Below are 25,745 nucleotides of genomic sequence, written 5' to 3' on the forward strand. Positions count from 1 at the left end.
TGTTTTTGATTCCGTTTTCAATTTTTATATTTATTTTGTGACTCCACATGATCATGAACCTATAAAGACATATAACTAAGAAAAATATGGTTAGATAAAAATTGGGTTGCCTCCCAACAAGCGCTTCTTTAATGTCAATAGCATGACAGTGGGCTCTCATGGAGCGTCACAGATGTTCAGAGCATTGTTGAGACTCTCCAACACCAAACTTAGAGTTTGGATATGGGAGTTCAACACCAAACTTAGAGTTTGGTTGTGGCCTCCCAACACCAAACTTAGAGTTTGACTGTGGGGGATTTGTTTGACTTTGCTTTGAGAGAAGCTTTTTATGCTTCCTCTCCATGGATGCAGAGAGAGACCCTTGAGTTGTAAACACAAGGTTATCCTCATTTAATTGAAGAATCAATTCTCCTCTGTCCACATCAATCACAGCTCTTGCTGTGGCTAGGAAAGGTCTTCTTAGGATGATGGATTCATCCTCTTCCTTTCCAGTATCTAAGACTATGAAATCAGCAGGGATGTAAAGGCCTTCAACCTTTACTAACACGTCTTCTACTTGTCCATAAGCCTGTTTTCTTGAATTATCTGCCATCTCTAATGAGATTTTAGCAGCTTGCACCCCATAGATTCCCAGTTTCTCTATTACAGAGAGGGGCATGAGATTTATCCCTGAACCAAGGTCACACAGAGCCTTAAAGATCATGGTGCCTATGGTACAAGGTATTATGAACTTTCCAGGATCCTGTCTCTTCTGAGGCAATGTCAGTTGATCCAGATCACTTAGTTCATTGGTGAACAAGGGAGGTTCATCTTCCCAAGTCTTAATACCAAATAATTTGGTGTTCAGCTTCATGATTGCACCAAGGAACTTGGCAGCTTGCTCTTCAGTAACATCCACATTCTCTTCAGAAGAGGAATACTCATTAGAGCTCATGAATGGCATAAGAAGGTTCAATGGAATCTCTATGGTCTCTATATGAGCCTCAGAGTCCTTTGGTTCCTCAGAGGGAAACTCCTTATTGATCACTGGGAGTCCCAGGAGGTCTTCCTCCTTGGGATTCACGTCCTCCTCTCCCTCTTTGGGTTTGGCCATTGTGCTTATGTCAATGGCCTTGCACTCTCCTTTTGGATTCTCTTCTGTATTGCTTGGGAGAGTACTAGGAGGGATTTCAGTGATCTTTTTACTCAGCTGGCCTACTTGTGCTTCCAAATTTCTAATGGAAGACCTTGTTTCATTCATGAAACTCACAGTGGCCTTAGATAGATCAGAGACTAAGTTTGCTAAGCTAGATGGATTCTGCTCAGAATTCTCTGTCTGTTGCTGAGTGGATGATGGAAAAGGCTTAGTATTGTTAAACCTGTTTCTTCCACCATTACTAAAGCCTTGTTGAGGCCTTTGATCCTTCCATGACAGATTTGGATGATTTTTCCATGATGGATTATAGGTGTTTCTATAAGGTTCACCTATGTAATTCACCTCTGCTATTGCAGGGTTTTCAGGATCATAAGCTTCTTCTTCATAAGAAGCCTTTTGAGTACTGTTGGATGCAGCTTGCACTCCATTCAGACTCTGAGAAATCATATTGACTTGCTGAGTCAATATTTTGTTCTGAGCCAATATGGCATTCAGAGTATCAACTTCAAGAACTCCCTTCTTCATAGGCGTCCCATTATTCACAGGATTCCCTTCAGAAGTGTACATGAACTGGTTATTTGTAACCATGTCAATGAGTTCTTGAGCTTCTGCAGGCGTTTTCTTTAGGTGAATGGATCCACCTGCAGAGGTATCCAATGACATCTTAGATAACTCAGACAGACCATCATAGAATATATCCAGGATGGTCCATTCAGAAAGCATGTCAGAAGGACACTTTTTGGTCAGTCCTTTGTATCTCTCCCAAGCTTCATAGAGGGATTCACCTTCTTTCTGTCTGAAGGTTTGAATATCCACTCTAAGCTTGCTCAGCTTTTGAGGAGGAAAGAACTTGGCTAAGAAAGCCTTGACCAGCTTATCCCAAGAGTTCAGGCTATCCTTAGGTTGAGAGTCCAACCATACTCTAGCTCTGTCTCTTACAGTAAACGGGAAAAGCATGAGCCTGTAGACTTCAGGATCTACTCCATTAGTCTTAACAGTATCACATATCTGCAAGAATTCAGTTAAGAACTGAAAAGGATCTTCAGATGGAAGTCCATAAAACTTGCAGTTCTGCTGCATCAGAGAAACCAGCTAAGGTTTCAGCTCAAAGTTATTTGTTCCAATGGCAGGAATGGAGATGCTTCTTCCATGTAAATTGGAATTAGGTGCAGTAAAGTCACCAAGCATTCTCCTTGCATTATTGTTGTTGGGTTCGGCTGCCATCTCCTTTACTTGTTCGAAATTTTCAATAAGGTTGTCTCTGGATTGTTGTAATTTAGCTTCTCTTAGTTTCCTCTTCAGAGTCCTTTCAGGTTCTGGATCAGCTTCAACAAGAATGCATTTTTCTTTGTCCCTGCTCATAAGAAAGAGAAGAGAAAAAGAAAAGAAGAGGAATCCTCTATGTCACAGTAAAGAGGTTTCTTATTGTTAGTAGAAGAAGAAGAAAAAAATTCGAACACAGATAGAAGAGGGGGGTTCGAATTTGGTGAGTGATGTGAGGAAGAGATGTTAGTAGATGAATAAATAAATAGAATAAGATGAGAGAGGGAGAGGATTTTCGAAAATAAAGATTTTAAAAAAATTAAATAATTAGTTAATTAAAAAGAAATTTTGTAAAAGAGGGAAGATATTTTCGAAAATTAGAGAGAGAGAGTTAGTTAGGTGGTTTTGAAAAAGATAAGAAACAAACAAAAAGTTAGTTAGTTAGTTGAAACAAATTTTGAAAAGATAAGAAGTTAGGAAGTTAGAAAAGATATTTTGAAATCAAATTTTTGAAAAAGTTAAGATAAGAAGATATTTTTGAAAAGATATGATAGAAATTAGTTTTTTTGAAAAAGATTTGATTTTTAAAATCACAATTAATGACTTGATTCACAAGAAATCACAAGATATGATTCTAGAACTTAAAGTTTGAATCTTTCTTAACAAGTAAGTAACAAACTTGAAATTTTTGAATCAAAACATTAATTGTTATTGTTATTTTCGAAAATTTGGTATAAAAATAAGAAAAAGATTTTTGAAAAATGTTTTTATAATTTTCAAAAATAACTAAGAAAAATGAAAAAGATTTGATTTTTGAAAAAGATAAGATTTTTAAATTGAAAATGTGATTTGACTCATAAAAACAACTAGATTTTAAAATTTTTTGAAAAAGTCAAATCTAATTTTCGAAATTTTGAGAGAGAAAAAGGGAAAGATATTTTTTGATTTTTGAATTTTTAATGAAGAGAGAGAAAAACAAGAAAAATGATGCAATGTATGAAAGTTATGGATCAAAACAATGAATGCAAGAATGCTATGAATGTCAAGATGAACACCAAGAACACTATGAAGATCATGATGAACATCAAGAACACATTTTTGAAAAATTTTTAATGCAAAGAAAACATGCAAGACACCAAACTTAGAATTCTTTAATGCTTAGGCACTAAGAATTCAAGAATGCATATGAAAAACAAGAAAAGACACAAAACATGCAAATGCAAAGATCAAACAAGAAGACTTACCAAGAACAACTTGAAGATCATGAAGAACACCATGAATGCATGAAATTTTCGAAAAAAAATACAAGATGCACATGCAATTGACACCAAACTTATAACATGACTCAAGACTCAAACAAGAATCACAAAAATATTTTTGATTTTATGTTTTTCTAATTTTTTTGTATTTTTTCGAAAATTAGTGTGAAAAAGAAAAATAAGGATTCCAAAATTTTTAATATGAATTCCAGGAATCTTATGCTCTTTAATCTAAAGCTCCAATCAAAGGGTCAGGCATGGCTTAATAGCCAGCCAAGCTTTAGTATGCTATTACTTGCATTAGCTAATTTGCTAAGAAAGACAAAGAAGCTCTTCTCTTGAGTATAAGTGAAACCTCAGTCCAAAAGAATTTGGACATGGCTTTACAGCCAGCCAGGCTTCAACATGCTTTATGAAACACTAGAATTCATTCTTAAAAATTCTGAAGAAGAATATATTTTTTTAAAAACATTTTTATTTTTTTCGAAAACAAAAGAAAAATTTTTGAAAGATTTTTGAAAACTTTTTGAAAACAAAATAAGAAGAAAATTACCTAATCTGAGCAACAGGATGAACCGTTAGTTGTCCAAACTCGAACAATCCCCGGCAACGGCGCCAAAAACTTGGTGGACGAAATTGTGATTACACTTTGATTATGTAAAATTCATTGCTCTTTCTTTCCCTGGTAATGGCGCCAAAAACATGATGCCAATACCATGGTTCACAACTTCGCACAACTAACCAGCAAGTGCACTGGGTCGTCCAAGTAATACCTTACGTGAGTAAGGGTCGAATCCCACGGAGATTGTTGGTATGAAGCAAGCTATGGTCACCTTGTAAATCTCAGTCAGGCGGATATAAAATAGTAATGGGGTTTTCGAAATTAATTAATAAAATAAGGATAGAAATACTTATGTAACTCATTGGTGAGAATTTCAGATAAACGTATGGAGATGCATTCGTTCCTCTGAACTTCTGCTTTCCTGCTGTCTTCATCCAATCAATCTTAATCCTTTCTATGGCTAGCTTTATGTAAAGATGTCACCGGTGCCAATGGCTACTTTCGATCTCTCTCGGGAAAATGATCCAAATGCTCTGTCACAGCACGGCTAATCGTCTGGAGGCATCACCTTTGTCGTTGGTTGCATCCTATTCCTCCCTGTGAAAATGTTCCGATGCGCTGTCACTGCATGGCTAATCATCTAGAGGTTCTCGATCATACTGGAATAGGATTTACTATCCTTTTGCGTCTGTCACTACACCCAGCACTCGCGAGTTTGAAACTCGTCACAGTCATTCAATCCCAGAATCCTACTCGGAATATCACGGACAAGGTTTAGACTTTCCGGATTCTCATGAATGCCACCATCAATCTAGCTTATACCACGAAGATCCCAATATCTCGGACTCGGTCCCCTGTATTAGTAATCTAAGAGATACTCGTTCAATCGAAGGTAGAACGGGAGTGGTTGTCAGGCACGCATTCATAGGGAATGATGATGATTGTCACGTTCACCACATTCAGGTTGAAGTGCGAATGAATATCTTAGAAGTGGAATAAGTTGAATTGAATAGAAAACAGTAGTACTTTGCATTAATCTTTGAGGAACAGTAGAGCTCCACACCTTAATCTATGGAGTGTAAAAGCTCTACCGTTGAAAATACATAAGTGAAGGTCCAGGCATGGCCGAGAGGCCAGCCCTCAAAACGTGATCAATAGATCAAAAGATAATCCAAAGATGTCTAATACAATAGTAAAAGGTCCTATTTATAATAAACTAGCTACTAGGGTTTACAGAAGTAAGTAATTGATGCATAAATCCACTTCCGGGGCCCCCTTGGTGTGTGCTTGGGCTGAGCTTGAATGTTACACGTGTAGAGGTCATTCCTGGAGTTGAACGCCAGCTTTTGTGCCAGTTTGGGCGTTGAACTCCACTTTGCAGCTTGTTTCTGGCGCTGGACGCCAGAATTGGGCAGAGAACTGGCGTTGAACGCCAGTTTGCGTCATCTAAACTTGGGCAAAGTATGGACTATTATACATTTCTGGAAAGCCCTGGATGTCTACTTTCCAACGCAATTGGAAGCGCGCCATTTCGAGTTCTGTAGCTCCAGAAAATCCATTTTGCGTGCAGGGAGGTCAGAATCCAACAGCATCAGCAGTCCTTCTTCAACCTCTGAATCTGATTTTTGCTCAATTCCCTCAATTTCAGCCAAAAAATACCTGAAATCACAGAAAAACACACAAACTCATAGTAAAGTCCAGAAATATGAATTTAACATAAAAACTAATGAAAACATCCCTAAAAGTAACTAGATCCTACTAAAAACATACTAAAAACAATGCCAAAAAGCGTATAAATTATCCGCTCATCAATAATCTGAAAAATCATAAAATTGATTATTGAAGCAAGAAAAAGCAGTGAATAGCAAAAGCTTGCAAAAAAAAAAAATGGCAAACAAATAGAAAGAAAAAGAAAGAAAAAGAAAAATCAAGCAGAAAAAGCCAATATCCCTTTAAACCAAAAGGCAAGGGTAAAATGGATCCAAGGCTTTGAGCATTAATGGATAGGAGGGCCCAAAGGAATAAAATCCTGGCCTAAGCGGCTAAATCAAGCTGTCCCTAACCATGTGCTTGTGGTGTGAAGGTGTCAAGTGAAAAGCTTGAGACTGAGCGGTTAAAGTCGTGGTCCAAAACAAAAAGAGTGTGCTTAAGAGCTCTGGGCACCTCTAACTGGGGACTCTAGCAAAGCTGAGTTACAATCTAAAAAGGTTCACCCAGTTATGTGTCTGTGGCATTTATGTATCCGGTGGTAATACTGAAAAACAAAATGCTTAGGGTCACGGCCAAGACTCATAAAGTAGCTGTGTTCAAGAATCAACATACTGAACTAAGAGAATCAATAACACTATCTGAATTCTGAGTTCCTATGGATGCCAATCATTCTGAACTTCAAAGGATAAAACGAGATGCCAAAACTGTTCAGAAGCAAAAAGGCTACAAGTCCCGCTCATCTAATTAAAACTAATCTTCATTGATAAGTTTGGGATTTATTGTATTTTCTCTTCTTTTTATCCTATTTTGTTTTTTAGTTGCTTGGGGACAAACAACAATTTAAGTTTGGTGTTGTGATTAGCGGATAATTTATACCCTTTTTGGCATTATTTTTACATAGTTTTTAGTATATTTTAGTTACTTTTATTATATTTTTATTATTTTTTATGCAAAAATCACATTTCCAGACTTTACTATGAGTTTGTGTATTTTTCTGTGATTTCAGGTATTTTCTGGCTGAAATTGAGGGACCTAAGCAAAAATCTGATTCAGAGGCCGAAAAAGGACTGCAGATGCTGTTGGATTCTGACCCTCGTGAACTCGAAGTGGATTTTCTGGAGCCACAGAAGCTCAATTGGAGCGCTCTCAATTGCGTTGGAAAGTAGACATCCTGGGCTTTCTAGCAATATGTAATAGTCTATACTTTGCCCGAGATTTGATGGCCTAAACTGGCATCCAAATCCAGCGTAAAACATCTTGGCGTAAAATGCCCAAACTGGCACCAGAATTGGAGTTAAACGCCCAAACTGGCATCAAAGCTGGCGTTTAACTCCAGGAACAGCCTATGCACATGAAAGCTTTAATGCTCAGCCCAAGCACACACCAAGTGGACCCTAGAAGTGGATTTCTGCACTATCTGCACTTAGTTATTCATTTTCTGTAAACCTAAGTTACTAGTTTAATATAAATAGCACTTTTTACTATTGTGTTCAGAGCTTAGACAGTCTTAGGCTATCATAGACCATTGTTCACGTTTGGAGGCTGGCCTCACGGCCATGCCTAGACCTCTTTTCACTTATGTATTTTCTACGGTGGAGTTTCTACACCCCATAGATTAAGGTGTGGAGCTTTGCTGTTCTTCATGAATTAATGCAAGTACTATTATTTTTCTTTCAATTCACACCTACTTCTTCTCCAAGATATACTCTTGTACTTAATTCAGTTAAGTCAAAATGAAGGGGTGACCCGTGACAATCACCCAATCTTTGTTACTCGCTTAGCCAAGATCCGCGTGCCTGACAACCACAAAGCGGTCTACATGATGTTCAACATAGTCATTGGACGACAGCTGGAGTATATTCTCTTGGATATCTAATACACAGACCGAGTCCGTGAGATTAGTATCTTCGTGGTATAGGCTAGAATCATTAGCAGCATTCCTGGGATCCAGAAAGTTTAAACCTTGTCTGTGGTATTCCGAGTAGGATATGGGAAGGGATGACTGTGACGAGCTTCAAACCTGCGAATGTTGGGCGCAGTGACAGTGTGCAAAAGGATCAATGGATTCTATTCTGACGCTAGCAGGAACCGACAGATGATTAGCCATGCGGTAGCTGTACCTAGTATTTTTCATCCGAGACAAGAAAACCGACAGTTGATTAGCCATGCAGAAACCGTAGAGGACCATTTTCACTGAGAGGATCTTACAGCTTGCCATGCAAGGGAGCACGCATGGTTGGAAGAAGGTAATAGGAACAAAGCAACAAAGCATCTCTAGACGCTTATCTGAAATTCCCACCAATGAATTACATAAGTAACTTTATTTTATTTTATGTTTTATTTATCTTTTAATTATCAAAACCTCATAACCATTTGAATCCGCCTGACTGAGATTTACAAGATGAGCATAGCTTACTTCAAGCCGACAATCTCCATGGGATCGACCCTTACTCACGTAAGGTGTATTACTTGGACGACCCAGTGCACTTGCTGGTTAGTTGTGCAGAGTTATGAAAAGTGTGAATTACAATTTCCGTGCACCAGGGCACTCCATTCCGCCTCGTAGTGGATGGTTTTCTTGGTGGCACAAATTTTGTCCATGTTCTAGAAGATAATGCGTGGAATTGAATCGTTATGTAAAGACCGCGAGTTGGACTATAGGGCATTTCGTACTAGGGTGTGACAGAGAGACGAACACGTTGGTGAAGGTAATCCCGTGGTAAGGGATCTAGTTGTTGCTAAGGCAAAGGGGGCCCCAAAACTTCTAAAGAAGAAGGCACTTGGTAAAAGGAGGCTTTGCACTGGCTGTAAGGGGACGGGACATACAAAGAGAAACTGCCCAGAGAAGGATGAAAAGCATCAACAACCGAATTTACGTTACCATGCATTTGAGGGGGACAGTGTATACAGGTTGGATCGGGTTAGTTATTTTATTTGTAAGTTTCATTAAACTATGTATCTACCTACAGCATCCTTATGTTTACTATTAATTTTTGGTCACAAGTCGGCGAATATGGGGGTTTTAATGCCACCGGCTTAATGTCCAACGATGACTGGGAGTCGATCGTGGGTGATAACCTATGTGTCGATCCCGGGGGGCAAAGAGAATGCGGACTAGTTTGATAGAGTATGAGTTAATTCGATTGTTAAGGTATGATTTTAGAACTAATAAGCACTTATAATTGGAGTATAGCATGACTTACTGGATTATGGCCAAATATACTGTGATGATGGCTGGTTGCATTAATGTTGGACTAAAATCATCAGTATAGTATAAAATCAGTTATGTTTGTGTGGTTAATATGGTGCACTCATCACTATTTGAATTAATTTCGGTCAACTGTACGTACCAGGGTAGGATATGAGTTAAGTTAGCCTTATGTATTCCATGCATTATGACTCGTGAAGCTTTATAAATCATAAACTCTTTATGTCATGCATCTGTTGAGTGACGTATCATCCTTCTATTTCATATGAATAGACATTTATTCCGTTGCAGATGTGATGCAGTATTTAGAAGGCGACACGAGGAAGCATTTAACCCCAATGCCAAGCTTTGAAATAGGTCGGGGGAGGATGCGAAGACGTGTGGCTCAAAAAGGAGTCTGGATTAATTTTCTTTGTAAATGGGCAAGGGAAAAAAATAGCCCGAAGTTATTACTTTATTAATTTTTAACGGTTTGGTTGTTTACTGCCCGGTGGATTGGCATTCTTTATTTTCCTACTCTATATGTTATGATGTTTACCAACTAGATGGATCCTTATTGAATGGCCAGACATGGAGACCAGGCCATATGTGAGTGTCGTTGAATTTTTTTTTGTTGGTCACAAAAGACATTTAATGTCACAATAGTCCATGAACATGAAATAGTTAGGTCAAGGGGTTTTGGGTAAAAACTGCGAAATTTGAGTCGCAAAGTTAGATAGGAAACGCTGAAGTAACAAGATAAAACTTTCGCCTTAGTTAACAATTGAATTCTTTACAAGAGGAAATTTGTTACTGGAAGTAGACATAGGAACAGTGCCTTCTTTCAACCAGTAGGTTGTTAGACTTATACCAAAATATAGTCGTTAAAGGGTTTACACAAAATAAGCATATTATGGTGCCTAATATCACAAACGAGTTGCATATTAGGGTCCCTAATACGCTGTCAAAATAACACCAGTTTCATGGAAACAGGAGTTAATTGTAAACAAAACAAATGGCACTAGGCGATAATAGCACACGTCATCTTGTGATGCTCTGGCTGGGAGAAGCTACTGGCTTAGCTACTTTCTTTCGCCCTTTTTTTGCCATATTCGTGGACCGTTGCATCTGACTATCCCAGTTACGAACTGCTCTGTGCCCTACGTCACGAGCAATTGGATTATAAGCTCTCATGACCAAGTCCAATGCAAGCCTCATTCGTGTGTGATCATTGACATCCTACAAAACAACAACTCGATAGGGATGTGGCTGTGACTGGACAAGGGTTATGAGAGTGTGTACATCCATAACTTACCTCCAAATCAACGTTCCCCCAAACCCAATTCAGCATCATCCATTGGCAAACCCAAACCCCGCAGTCATTCCTACGTGTTAATTAACGATAAGTAAGTAAGCAATTGGAGAACTCCCCAAATTGGAATCGACTAGCCTAATGCCTATTTGAGACAAATGAATAGTCAGGGGCTAGGAATATAAGGAATCTTACGATTGGGCCGCTTGCTGGCCTATTGGGGGCTCTATAACATCAAAAGTTGATGGGTGGGGCTTGTAATGATCTTCCTTCTTCCAAAATCTCTTGTCCTCCAGCATGTTTTCAACAAAGAAGGCCTGGCACCAGTTATAGCTCTTGTAAGATATTCCCACACAGTAGCATCTCCAAAAAGTATAAAATGTAAAATTCAACATCAACATACGGAAAGGGCCAACATTTGAGAAAACTGATTACTCTTACCACAAACTTCATTTGTGAGACCCTTGACTCCCGGTGGTCGCTGTCTTTGGCGGAATCGAGATACAGCAGTTTGCAGTTGACAAGGTCGACCACCATTAGATACCAATGGTTGTCTCTATGCATGGGGACATATATCTACAGCGCAACATGAACAAATGTAACGTAATACCATCGACATAAACACATATCACATAAGACCTTTAATGGGATCAATATACTCACCATCCATAAATCATCTGCATATCCCATGAACCTACTACGGATATACTCGAATGTGTCGATGCTGTGGTTTACCGGGCTAAGAGCCACTTGCTGTAAGAGGATTAGTAACAAAATAAAAATCAGTCATACTAGTGAAAGGTGGAGAAATGTATCAAAACATAGGTGAGGGGGGTTATAGGTACCGAAAAGGTCGTCGGCAGCAACCATGACTCCTTCCTATTTGCATGCGTTAACATGGTGTAGACAAGTTAATAACCTGCATCAAGAGGAAAAAGCTTTTTTCCTTTATCATGGTACATGTATGCCTAACCGATGCATTAGGTTTGACACGGCTACGTTGTACTTACATCCTCAACAACCATCTAGCCCAGCCACAGTGTCAGCAGTGCACCTCGGTCTCCATAGGAGTTTTCATCCTCCACAAGGACCTCCCTATACCGAAGAGTGTGAATTGTTAACTAATGGCTTGTGGCCTCAGGACAACTGAGACACATTTTTGGTAAACCTTATCCTCATACATACCTGTTGTCCAGATCCGACGAGAATATGTATGCCACAATGGCGAGTTCCTTCCCAACGAAGCGCATACCCTCCAGTGGACGGAACGACAGGTTCAAGCACTAGTGGAACAAAATACATCACGATCAGTACAACATAGCACTATTCCACAAATGAACAACGAGTAAAACATAAACATATCGTAGTCGATATTCTTACCCGAGGCATGTCTTCAGCACCATGATGACCGTGGTGAGTGTGGCAGGTGAAGGGAGTCCTCGGCTCAGTTTGCCTCAGGTCGGACCCAGGTGATGATGTTGAATCCAGGTCCTCAAAAGTAAGCTTCCGCTACAGACAAAAGCAACAAAGATAATTTCGTACACATATAAAGTCAACTTACCGGAGAAAAAAATTCTTTAACGTAACGGTAAATAAATAAAGCGTTACCTTTATCGACATGACCTTGGTCTCCGCTGCTGCTGCTTGATGAGGTGGACCCTCATGCTTAACCATGCAGCGGGGAGACTTCCTTTCAGAGGAGGAACCCAAGGTCTCTTTGGCACGCTGTCTTCGAGGAGGCACCTTTTGGCCCGTGGAGGATTTGTTTTTCCGTGGAGTTTTCAGTTTTCGATCGACTTTACCTGGCTTTCTTCTCCCAGTCCTCAAAGACGCAGCAAGCGTTGATTTGGAGTCTTCGTCCCCTCCGTGGTCATCCTTGGTGGTATTAACAATGGTTATCAACGCTTGAATGGCTTTACCGTGATCTGCCAGTAGCTCCGTCATGGTCCGCATCTGGTCGTTGTGAGTCTTCAGAATCGTCTTCGTCACATCCCTGTCAGCCAAAACATGTTGTGTTCAAATAGTTACAATGGTTGACGTGTCAAACACCCGCCTTTGAAGTTTAAATGATGACAAAGAAAACCACATGAATAGTTTCTCGTTACCTCCTGAACCGTGTTCAACACGCTCAACATCTTCTCCTCCAGTGACCTACTCCCATCATCCACCCCTTTTGCCACCACGCTGCTACGACAAAAAAATGAATGCCAACCTTGTTAGTCGGAAACGAGGTCCTAACTTCATTTAGTTAGTGTAAATATAAAAGGCTCTATTCATACATAGCAAGAGAGACGTCGACATCGGTGGCTTCCGCCGCTTTGTCGAGCAGAGTACTCTTATCCTTCATGGAGCTCTTTTCCTTCTCCTCCGAAGTCGGATACTTCATTTCCTGTATCTCAGTTAAAATGATGTTAGCAAGAATAACAAGGAAGAAAAGTTCCACTTATATTTTGCTAAGTTACACCATGTTGGGTCGAAGTGAAACCCATTGGGTATATATAGGCCCAATATGAAAAGAACCATTTCCAATACCCATGACTTCCCAAAGTGCTTTGTGTATAGTCGGAACCCAAAGATAAATTAAATCCCTCATAAAATTAACATCCCTTTAAAAATAAAAAAATGGGCTTTAGAAATGATGGCAACTTTTTATTAAAACAAAAGTTGCAGGAAATTAGCTTCTCACGCCAACAAAAAATTATAATACATATTGAGAGAGAAAGAAACCTGCTACACCAAAGTCCATGTCTAATCGATGGTTACATTAGATGTGACGTGCATACTCTAGAGATTTAGGGTAATCATGCTAATCAGATGTGCTAGGATGACCAAATTCTTGTGGAAATATCTTTTTCTTTTCCACGAACCACATTAAAAATTTTCAAGAAGTTCAAATCCACTAAGATAAAATCCTTGTTGCACGGTTCTGTAGCAGTTTATTTTGTATGGTTTCATAATGCGTTGATTAGAGTATTTAACTGTGATTTTTGGAGCATGTTATTCCTAACAAACAGTATCCGCACAAAAGGGAATTAAATTAAAAAATCATCATTCTTGAACTGTAAACCCTATACACGCGGACCGCAAAAATAAGGTCATCCTCTTGGAAATTCACCCATTCTTTTCTACTGTTGTTTTCTGTTGCCATGGAAAAGGCTAGTCGACATCAAACTGAAAGGATGAACTTAGTCACAAACGTGCATCGGAAGCTTTGTTTTATTTTCTCGGTTATAGATATAACTAAAATCCGCTATAACTCCTCAAGGAAGCAATACATGAACCAATGCAGTCTTTGGATGTGACCGTTACCAGTGTACGGGCTTTAGGATTGACCATTATCTGCGTTGTGATGAGATGGTAACTGACCTCTATCCCCTTCAACACGCCTACTCCCAAACAATAACTTTTTTTACAAATACGCGAGTTCGATTATGTTTTCATAACTTATCCGTCGTATCCCGATGATAACCCTTCCTTCTAATCCCTGCCATTCAGCCGCCTGTAGCCGCATACTACCAGCAATGACAACTTGTTCTTCCTGGAACCTATTTTCGTCGCTGGACTATAAGCATTAATTTTTTTTCTTCCAGAGCTTGAAATACTACGACATTTATGACTTCATAACTAGTTAACCTGCGTACCACTGGAATATTACCATCTAAATCAAACTTTGCTTCATCGGCAAAAAAAATTAAGCTAACATGGAAACGGTAAAAAACGCATACATTACAATGAAGACTAGTAATTAAGAATTCAACATAAAGATACTCCTGGAACAAAGAACTTCGCCAACCTCATAGAAGCTAATTTTCAGGGCATAAATAAAGGCTCTACATGAAAAACACGTTGTCAGGCATAGAATCTAGTTTGAATCTGACATACATATAATAACTGGCAACATTAAAGTTATTGATGTTCATAAATCCTGAAACACTAAACTAGTGAAAAGCACATAACACATACATAACAAAACTGACACGACGAACCATATTTAATGGCGAAAGCCATCCTACCTGCCTATATGAACATATGGTTGTAGAGTCCCAACCTTTGCTTCAGCTCAGCGTTCTCTTTCTCCAGCATCATTACACGCTCCGTAACTGACAACCTTGCCACGCGCTGTGCCTCGACAAGCTCTTCCTTGTATCAAAGAACGACTTGGAAATTAAATTCAAATATTTTCACCTCTGCCTCCTCTAGGAGCCTCTCCAAAGTGATGAAGGCGGCATCCTGACTTGCCAATCGCTCATCAGTCGACAACCTCCCAAACACAAGGAAGTTAATCCCCTTCACGGTGCTTTGCAAAGAAATCCCAAATCCATGATACTTCTTTCCTTCGCTGCGGAAGTTGTCACACAGGAAAAAGACTGGCGGACCAACCTGAAGCTGAACATAAACCCTTAACAGCAGTTGTTTCATGTCTTCCATAATCACGAACGAGGTGGGGTCAAACTTTGGTACCATATCTACGAGCACATGTGCAAAACAGATAACCTCCACATCAAGATCGATGGTAACATGACAAAAAAAAAAAACCACAAACACGACCTACACGCACTTGGCTCATGAAGCAGCAAGTCGGTCGCAGCGGTGCCAGATCTGCTGCTCCCGTCTCCCGTAACACTGACATACTCTCCAACCTTGAGATCTCCGAAGCTTATCGCCAACTCTTGAGCCTCAGGTACAGTGTTATCACCGTTGGGGTCTTGTCTTGGCAAACTCCACCACGACTCCACCTTGCGCCTTACCATGAAGCCCTTGTACTGACTCCCCTTGAAGCCATACACTTGTTGATTGTATTCTTCCCACGAGGTGTAAATGCCTGGCTTTCTTCCTTTCCTCACAACGTAGGAACGGAACCGTCTAGTATCCATGTATGCAATACCTTAAGTGGGTTTCGTTTCAAGCACACCCAATGTGAAAGGAACTCCCTTATAAAGGAAGCCTCCTCAACTTCCCACTCTACTGAACCGTCACAGCCCCTCCGTTTGAACCATTCATTATGATAATAACTACATTCAATTTGATTCAATGCATGTAATTTCTTGGAACTTAAAGTTTTTCGCATATAATGAGTTACACCATATAAGTACTTATGCTGTGCACCCATTCATGTCCATGTGTATTAATCTATGTCCCCAGTCAAATATTAACAATAATAATAATGCATTTTAGTAAATCGAAATAGTTTTCTCATGGAAAACCCTCCTTTACAACACCTTCTAAAAATTTCAATCTCCTTTTATTATAAATTCTTCCCATTTTATTTCGTTACTGACTATTAAAAATACAACAAACGAAAATTCAAATACCAATTACCTTTATTTTCCTTAAAACATGTTTTTTAAAATATACTAAAGTATTTTTATATAATAGTAAGGGTTAAAATTAATAGAAAAATAATAAAAGAGAAACAACTAAAATGCCAATTAAATAAAGAATACTATCACTAGAAATAATATTAACGTATTTTTAATATGATTATACATGTTTAAATTTATTTTTATAAAATAAATGTAAAAAGAACTCTAAATTAAATAAGAAAATACAAATAATATTAACGTATGTAGAGAATTTTAAACTCTAATACATGATGAATAATAACTCTTTCTGTTATTATTACGCTATTAAATTTTTACTCTATATAATGCATCTATTACAACCTCATCATATGAGTTTAAAATTTGTCGGGGAGGCCAAGGCTACTGCTTGCCCCCCCTGAGTCCGTTGCGGACCGTACAGACCATTATGTTTAATCATTTCTAGTGCACGAAATTGTGATCTCAGGCAACGGCGCCAGAAACTCTGTACGCACGTCTTAATAATTCGTTTTTCATTCACAACTTCGATACAACTAACCAGCAAGTGCATTGGGTCGTCCAAGTAATAAACCTTATGTGAGTAAGGGTCGATCCCACGGAGATTGTTGGTATGAAGCAAGCTACGGTCACCTTGTAAATCTCAGTCAGGCGGATATCAAAAGGTTATGGAGTTTTCGAAATTAAATAATAAGTAAACATAAGATAAGGATAGAAACACTTATGTAATTCATTGGTGAGAATTTCAGATAAGCGTATAGAGATGCTTTCGTTCCTCTGAATCTCTGCTTTCCCACTGTCTTAATCCAATCAGTCTTACTCCTTTCCATGGCTGGCATTATGTAAGGACATCACCGTTGTCAATGGCTACTTTTTATCCTCTCTGGAAAATGGTCCGATGCGCTGTCACTGCATGGCTAATCGTCTGGAGGCATCACCCTTGTCAATGGCTGCATCCTATCCTCTTGTGAAAATGGTCCAAATGCTCTGTCACAGCACGACTAATCATCTGAGGTTCTCGATCATACTAGAATAGGATTCACCCTCCTTTTGCGTCTGTTACTACGCCCAGCACTCGCGAGTTTGAAGTTCGTCACAGTCATTCAATCCCAGAGTCCTACTCGGAATACCACAGACAAGGTTTAGACTTTCCGGACTCTCATGAATGCCACCATCAATCTAGCTTATACCACGAAGATTCTGATTAAGAGATCCAAGAGATACTCATTCAATCTAAGGTAGAACGGAAGTGGTTGTCAGGCACGCGTTTATAGGGAATGATGATGATTGTCACGTTCATCACATTCAGGTTGAAGTGCGAATGAATATCTTAGAAGCGGAATAAGTTGAATTGAATAGAAAAATAGTAGTACTTTGCATTAATCTTTGAGGAACAGCAGAGCTCCACACCTTAATCTATGGAGTGCAGAAACTCTACCGTATGAAAATACATAAGTGACAATGGTCCAGGCATGGCTGAATGGCCAGCCCCCATGAAAGTCTAAGATAGCATAAAACTTATCAAAGATGATTCGAAGATGTCTAATACAATAGTAAAAAGTCCTATTTATAATAAACTAGTTACTAGGGTTTACAGAAGTAAGTAATTGATGCATAAATCCACTTCTGGGGCCCACTTGGTGTGTGCTTGGGCTGAGCTTGAATGTTACACGTGTAGAGGTCAATCTTGGAGTTGAACGCCAGTTTGTAACGTATTTCTGGCGTTCAACTCTGGCTTGTGACGTGTTTCTGGCGTTTAACTCTAGACGGCAGCATAGAACTAGCGTTCAACGCCCTTTTACGTCATCTAAACTCGGCCAAAGTATGAACTATTATATATTTCTGGAAAGCCCTGGATGTCTATTTTCCAAGCAATTGGAATCGCGCCATTTTGAGTTCTGTAGCTCCAGAAAATCCACTTTGAGTGCAGGAAGTTCAGAATCCAACAGCATCAGCAGTCCTTCTTCAACCTCTGAATCTGATTTTTGCTCAAGTTCCTCAATTTCAGCCAGAAAATACCTGAAATCATAGAAAAACACACAAACTCATAGTAAAGTCCAGAAATGTGAATTTAACATAAAAACTAACGAAAATATCCCTAAAAGTAACTAGATTCTACTAAAAACATACTAAAAACAATGCCAAAAAGCGTATAAATTATCCGCTCATCACAACACCAAACTTAAATTGTTGCTTGTCCCCAGGCAACCGAAAATCAAATAGGATAAAAAGAAGAGAATATACTATAAATTCCAAACTATCAATGAAACATAGCTCCAATCAGATGAGCGGGACTTGTAGCTTTTTGCCTCTTGAATAGTTTTGGCATCTCACTTTATCCATTGAAGTTTAGAATGATTGGCATCTATAGGAACTCAGAGTTCAGATAGTGTTATTGATTCTCCTAGTTCAGTATGATGATTCTTGAACACAGCTATTTTATGAGTCTTGGCCGTGGCCCTAAGCACTTTGTTTTCCAGTATTACTACAGGATACATAAATGCCACAGACACATAATTGGGTGAACCTTTTCAGATTGTGACTCAGCTTTGCTAAAGTCCCCAATTAGAGGTATCCAGGGTTCTTAAGCACACTCTTCTTTTGCTTTGGACCTTGACTTTAACCGCTCAGTCTCAAGTTTTCACTTGACACCTTCACGCCACAAGCACATGGTTAGGGACAGCTTGGTTTAGCCACTTAGGCCAGGATTTTATTCCTTTAGGCCCTCCTATCCACTGATGCTCAAAGCCTTGGGATCCTTTTTATTACCCTTGCCTTTTGGTTTTAAGGGCTATTGGCTTTTTGCTCTTCCCTCTTAGTTTTAAGAGCTTTGGCTTTTTCTGCTTGCTTTTTCTCTCTAATTTTTTTTCGCTATTTTTTTCTGCAAGCTTTGTTCTTTGCTGCTTTTTCTTGCTTCAAGAATCATTTTTATGATTTTTCAGTTTATCAAATAACATGTCTCCTTGTCATTATTCTTTCAAGCGCCAACATATTTAACATTCTTAAACAACAACTTCAAAAGACATATGCACTGTTCAAGCATACATTCAGAAAACAAGAAGCATTGTCACCACATCAATATAATTAAACTAAGTTCAAGGATAAATTCGAAACTCATGTACTTCTTGTTCTTTTGAATTAAAACATTTTTCATTTAAGAGAGGTGATGGATTCATAGGACATTCATAACTTTAAGACAAAGTTACTAACTACTAATGATCATGTAATGAAGACACAAACATAGATAAGCACATAACATAGAAAACGAAAAACAGAAGAAATAAGAACAAGGAATGAATCCACCTTAGTGATGGTGGCGTTTCCTTCTTGAGGAACCAATGATGTCCTTGAGCTCTTCTATGTTTCTTCCTTGTCTTTGTTGCTCCTCCCTCATTGCTTTTTGATCTTCTCTTATTTCATGAAGGATGATGGAGTGCTCTTGATGTTCCACCCTTAATTGTCCCATGTTGGAACTTAATTCTCCTAGGGAGGTGTTGATTTGCTCCCAATAGTTTTGTGGAAGAAAATGCATTTGAGGCATCTCCGGGATCTCATGGTGATGAGCTTCATGCGTCTCTTGAGATCCATGAATGGGCTCTCTTGCTTGCTCCATCCTTTTCTTAGTGATGGGCTTCTCTTCCTCAATGGGAATGTCTCCTTCTATGAAAGCTCCAGCTGAGTAACATAGATGGCAAATAAGATGAGGAAAAGCTAGCCTTGCCCCAGGAGAGGGCTTTTCGGCTATTTTGTAGAATTCAATGGAGATGACTTCATGAACTTCTACTTCCTCTCCAATCATGATGCTATGAATCATGATGGCCCGATCCACAGTAATTTCAGATCGGTTGCTAGTGGGGATGATGGAGCGTTGGATGAACTCCAACCATCCTCTAGCCACAGGCTTGAGGTCCAGTCTTCTTAATTGAACCGGCTTGCCTTTGGAGTCAATCTTCCATTGAGCTCCTTCCACACATATGTCCATGAGGACTTGGTCCAACCTTTGATTAAAGTTGACCCTTCTAGTGTAGGGGCGTGCATCTTCTTGCATCATAGGCAAGTTAAACGCCAGCCTCACATTTTCCGGACTAAAATCTAAGTATTTCTCCCGAACCATTGTAATATAATTCTTTGGGTTTAGGTTCTTACTTTGATCATGGTTCCTAGTGATCCATGCATTGGCATAGAACTCTTGAACCATTAGGATGCTGACTTGTTGGATGGGGTTTGTTAGAACTTCCCAACCTCTTCTTTGGATTTCATGTCGGATCTCCGGATACTCATTTCTCTTGAGCTTGAAAGGGACCTCGGGGATCACCTTCTTCTTGGCCACAACATCATAGAAGTGGTCTTGATGGGCTTTGGAGATGAACCTTTCCATCTCCCATGACTCGGAGGTGGAAGCTTTTGTCTTCCCTTTCCCTTTTCTAGAAGATTCTCCAGTCTTAGGTGCCATCAATGGTAATGGAAAAACAAAAAGCTTATGCTTTTACCACACCAAACTTAGAATATTGCTCACCCTCGAGCAAGAGAAGAAAGAATAGATGAAGAAGAAGAAGAAAATATGGAGGAGAGGGGGGAGGGGTGTATTCGGCCAAGAAGGGGAAGAGAGGGTTGTGTTGTGTGAAAATGAAGAAGAATGGGGGGCTTTATATAGGGAAGGGAGGGGGGTAAGTTTCGGCCATAAGGGTGGGTTTTGGGTGGGAAATTGATTTTGAATTTTGAAGGTAGGTGGAGTTTATGAGGTAGGTTTATGGGGAAGAGTGGATGGATGTGAGTGGTGAAGTGGTGATAGGGAAGAGAGATTGAGGTGATTGGTGAAGAGTTTTGGGGAAGAGTGTTTATGGGATTGTGTGAAAGAGGGGTGAGAAGAAGTGAGTGGAGGTAGGTGAGGATCCTGTGGGGTCCACAGATCCTGAGGTGTTCAAGGATTTACAACCTTGCACCAAATTAGGCATGCAAAATGCCCTTGCACACAACTCTGGGCGTTCAGCGCCAGATTGGTGCTTGTTCTGGGCGTTGAACGCCCATTTGTTGCCCATTTCTGGCGTTGAACGCCAGAACCAGGCTTGTTCTGGGCGTTCAGCGCCAGCTCTTCTCCAGGGTGCAATTCTGGCGTTCAGCGCCAGAACCATGCTCTGTTCTGGCGTTGAACGCCAGCCAGATGCTTCTTACTGGCGTTTAAACGCCAAGGAGATTCTCCTCCAGGGTGTGATTTTTCTTCTGCTGTTTTTGATTCCGTTTTCAATTTTTATATTTATTTTGTGACTCCACATGATCATGAACCTAATAAAACATGAAAGAACAAGAAAAATAAAATTAGATAAATAAAAATTGGGTTGCCTCCCAACAAGCGCTTCTTTAATGTCAATAGCTTGACAGTGGGCTCTCATAGAGCCTCACAGATGTTCAGAGCATTGTTGAGACTTCCCAACACCAAACTTAGAGTTTGGTTGTGGCCTCCCAACACCAAACTTAGAGTTTGACTGTGGGGGCTCTGGTTGACTCTATTTTGAGAGAAGCTTACTGTGCCTCTTTTCCATGTTTACAGAAGGGTAACCTTGAGTTGTAAACACAAGGGAGTCCTCATTCAATTGAAGGACTAATTCACCTCTATCAACATCAATCACAGCTCTTGCTGTGGCTAGGAAAGGTCTTCCAAGGATGATGGATTCATCCTCATCCTTCCCAGTATCAAGGATTATGAAATCAGTAGGGATGTAAAGGCCTTCAACCTTTACTAACACGTCCTCTACTTGTCCATAAGCCTGTTTTCTTGAATTGTCTGCCATCTCTAATGAGATTTTAGTAGCTTGCACCCCAAAGATTCCCAGTTTCTCTATTACAGAGAGGGGCATGAGGTTTATCCCTGAACCAAGGTCACACAGAGCCTTTTCAAAGATCATGGTGCCTATGGTACAAGGTATTAGGAACTTTCCAGGATCCTGTTTCTTCTGAGGCAATGTCAGTTGATCCAGATCACTCAGTTCATTGGTGAACAGGGGAGGTTCATCTTCCCAAGTCTCATTACCAAATAAATTGGCATTCAGCTTCATGATTGCACCAAGGTACTTGGCAACTTGCTCTTCAGTAACATCCTCATTCTCTTCAGAAGATGAATACTCGTCAGAGCTCATGAAGGGCATAAGGAGGTTCAATGGAATCTCTATGGTCTCTAGATGAGTCTCAGATTCCTTTGGTTCCTCAAAGGGAAACTCCTTATTGATCACTAGACGTCCCAGGAGGTCTTCCTCACTGGGATTTACGTCCTCCCCTTCCTCTCCAGGTTCGGCCGTGTTGAGTATGTCAATGGCCTTGCACTCTCCTTTTGGATTTTCTTCTGTATTGCTTGGGAGAGTACTAGGAGGGATTTCAGTGATCCTTTTACTCAGCTGGCCCACTTGTGCCTCCAAATTTCTAATGGAGGACCTTGTTTCATTCATGAAACTTACAGTGGCCTTAGATAGATCAGAGACTAAGTTTGCTAAATTAGAGGTATTTTGTTCAGAGTTCTCTGTCTGTTGCTGAGTGGATGATGGAAAAGGTTTACTATTGTTAAACATATTTCTTCCACCATTATTAAAGCCTTGTTGAGGCTTTTGTTGATCCTTCAATGAGAGATTTAGGTGATTTCTCCATGAGGGGTTATAGGTGTTTCCATAAGGTTCACCCATGTAATTCACCTCTGCTATTGCAGGGTTTTCAGGATCATAAGCTTCTTCTTCAGAAGATGCCTCTTGAGTACTGTTGGATGCAGCTTGCATTCCATTCAGACTCTGAGAAATCATATTGACTTGCTGAGTCAATATTTTATTCTGAGCCAATATGGCATTCAGAGTATCAATTTCAAGAACTCCCTTCTTCATAGGCGTCCCATTACTCACAGGATTCCTCTCAGAAGTGTACATGAACTGGTTTTTGGCAACCATGTCAATGAGTTCTTGAGCTTCTGCAGGCATTTTCTTTAGGTGAATGGATCCACCTGCAGAAGTATCCAATGACATCTTAGCCAATTCAGATAGACCATCATAGAATATATCCAGGATGGTCCATTCTGAAAGCATGTCAGAAGGAAACTTTTTGGTCAGTCCTTTGTATCTCTCCCAAGCTTCATAGAGGGATTCACCTTCTTTCTGTCTGAAGGTCTGAACATCCACTCTAAGCTTACTCAGCTTTTGAGGAGGAAAGAACTTGGCTAAGAAAGCCTTGACCAGCTTATCCCAAGAGTTCAGGCTATCCTTAGGTTGAGAGTCCAACCATACTCTAGCTCTGTCTCTTACAGCAAAAGGGAAAAGCATGAGCCTGTAGACTTCAGGATCTACTCCATTAGTCTTAACAGTATCACATATCTGCAAGAATTCAGTTAAGAACTGAAAAGGATCTTCAGATGGAAGTCCATGAAACTTGCAGTTCTGCTGCATCAGAGAAACTAATTGAGGTTTCAGCTCAAAATTGTTTGCTCCAATGGCAGGAATGGAGATGCTTCTTCCATGTAAATTGGAATTAGGTGCAGTAAAGTCACCAAGCATCCTCCTTGCATTATTATTATTTTTGGCTGCCATCTCCTCTTCCTGTTCGAAAATTTCTGAAAGGTGCTTGCTGGATTGTTGTAATTTAGCTTCTCTTAGTTTCCTCTTCAGAGTCCTTTCAGGTTTTGGATCTGCTTCAACAAGAATGTTCTTGTCCTTGCTCCTGCTCATATGAAAAAGAGGGACAGAAAAAAATAATAATAATAGGGGTCCTTTTTACCACAGTATAGAGGTTCCCTTATGTGAGTAGAAGAAAAGAAGAAGAGAAAATCTGAACTCAGAGAGAGAGAGAGAGAATTTTCGAAAATTATTTTTGAAAATGAGTTAGTGATTTTCAAAAATTATTTTTGAAAAAGGTTAGTAATTTTTGAAAATTAAAATCAAAAATTAAAATAATTAGTTAATTAAAAAGAAATTTTGAAAAAGAGGGAAGATATTTTCGAAAATTAGAGAGAGAGAGAGAGAGTTAGTTAGGTAGTTTTGAAAAAGATAAGAAACAAACAAAAAGTTAGTTAGTTAGTTGAAACAAATTTGAAAATCAATTTTGAAAAGATAAGAAGATAAGAAGTTAGAAAGGATATTTTAAAATAAAAAGATATTTTTGAAAAGATATGATTGAAATTAGTTTTGAAAAAGATTTGAATTTTAAAATCACAATTAATGACTAGATTCACAAGAAATCACAAGATATGATTCTAGAACTTAAAGTTTGAATCTTTCTTAACAAGTAAGTAACAAACTTGAAATTTTTGAATCAAAACATTAATTAATGATGTTATTTTCGAAAATTATGTGATAAAGATAAGAAAAAGATTTTTGAAAAATATTTTTTGAAAATTTTCGAAAATAACTAAGAAAAATGAAAAAGATTTGATTTTTGAAAAAGATTTTGAAAAAGATAAGATTTTTAAATTGAAAATTTGATTTGACTCATAAAAACAACTAGATTTTAAAAAGTTTTGAAAAAGTCAACTCAAATTTTCGAAATTTATGAGTGAAAAAGGGAAAGATTTTTTTTTTTTGAATTTTTAATGATAAGAGGGAAAAAACATGAAAAAGACTCAATGCATGAAAATTTTGGATCAAAACAATGAATGCATGCAAGAATGCTATGAATGTCAAGATGAACACCAAGAACACTTTGAATGTCAAGATGAACATCAAGAACTTATTTTTGAAAAATTTTTAATGCAAAGAAAACATGCAAGACACCAAACTTAAAAATTTTTCATGTATAGACACTATGAATGCAAGAATGCATATGAAAAACAAGAAAAGACACAAAACATGAAAACATCAAGATCAAACAAGAAGACTTACCAAGAACAACTTGAAGATCATGAAGAACACTATGAATGCATGATTTTTTCGAAAAATGCACAATGAATATGCAATTGACACCAAACTTAAAAATTGACTCAAGACTCAAACAAAAAACACAAAATATTTTTGATTTTTTTTTATTTTTATGATTTTCTAATTTTTTTTGTATTTTTTGAAAATTATTTGTGAAAAGGAAAAATAAGGATTCCAAAATTTTTAATATGAATTCCAGGAATCTTGCATTCTTAACCTAAAGCTCCGATCTGAGGGTTAGACATGGCTTAATAGCCAGTCAAGCTTTAGAAGATATTTATACTTTTCATGTATAGAGCAACTAAGTGTGTGAAAATCTACAACTCAGAAGCAAGCTCTTGTGATGATAAGTTGAAACCCCAGTCCAAAAGATTAGACATGGCTTACAGCCAGCCAGGATTCAACAAATCATCATGAAACACTAGAATTCATTCTTAAAAATTCTGAAGAAAAATATATTTTTGAAAACATTTATTTTTTTCAAAAATAAAGGAAAAAATTTTGAAAGATTTTTGAAAAATTTTTTTGAAAACTTTTTGAAAATAAGAAGAAAATTACCCAATCTAAGCAACAAGATGAACCGTCAGTTGTCCAAACACAAACAATCCCCGGCAACGGCGCCAAAAACTTGGTGCATGAAATTGTGATCTCAGGCAACGACGCCAGAAACTCTGTACGCGCGTCTTAATAATTCGTTTTTCATTCACAACTTCGATACAACTAACCAGCAAGTGCACTGGGTCGTCCAAGTAATAAACCTTACGTGAGTAAGGGTCGATCCCACGGAGATTGTTGGTATGAAGCAAGCTACGGTCACCTTGTAAATCTCAGTCAGACGGATATCAAAAGGTTATGGAGTTTTCGAAATTAAATAATACGTAAACATAAGATAAGGATAGAAACACTTATGTAATTCATTGGTGAGAATTTCAAATAAGCGTATAGAGATGCTTTCGTTCCTCTGAATCTATGCTTTCCCGCTGTCTTCATCCAATCAGTCTTACTCCTTTCCATGGCTAGCTTTATGTAAGGACATCACCGTTGTCAATGGCTACTTTTTATCCTCTCTGGAAAATGGTCTGATGCGCTGTCACTGCATGGCTAATCGTCTGGAGGC

The 25,745-nt window shown here is 38.8% G+C and overlaps 2 non-coding genes across 2 annotated transcripts; both read left to right on the forward strand.

The window, feature by feature from the left end:
• Positions 1-1,852: 1,852 nt before the first annotated feature.
• LOC112745137 (small nucleolar RNA R71) lies at positions 1,853-1,960 on the forward strand. Its single transcript, XR_003173082.1, has one exon. It is a non-coding gene; the product is annotated as a small nucleolar RNA R71 (small nucleolar RNA).
• A 20,841-nt stretch (positions 1,961-22,801) lies between these two features.
• On the forward strand, positions 22,802-22,909 carry LOC112745280 (small nucleolar RNA R71). Its single transcript, XR_003173217.1, has one exon. It is a non-coding gene; the product is annotated as a small nucleolar RNA R71 (small nucleolar RNA).
• The last annotated feature ends 2,836 nt before the right edge of the window (positions 22,910-25,745 follow it).

Source organism: Arachis hypogaea, chromosome 14 (assembly GCF_003086295.3).
Source record: "Arachis hypogaea cultivar Tifrunner chromosome 14, arahy.Tifrunner.gnm2.J5K5, whole genome shotgun sequence".
Lineage (NCBI taxonomy): Eukaryota > Viridiplantae > Streptophyta > Magnoliopsida > Fabales > Fabaceae > Arachis > Arachis hypogaea.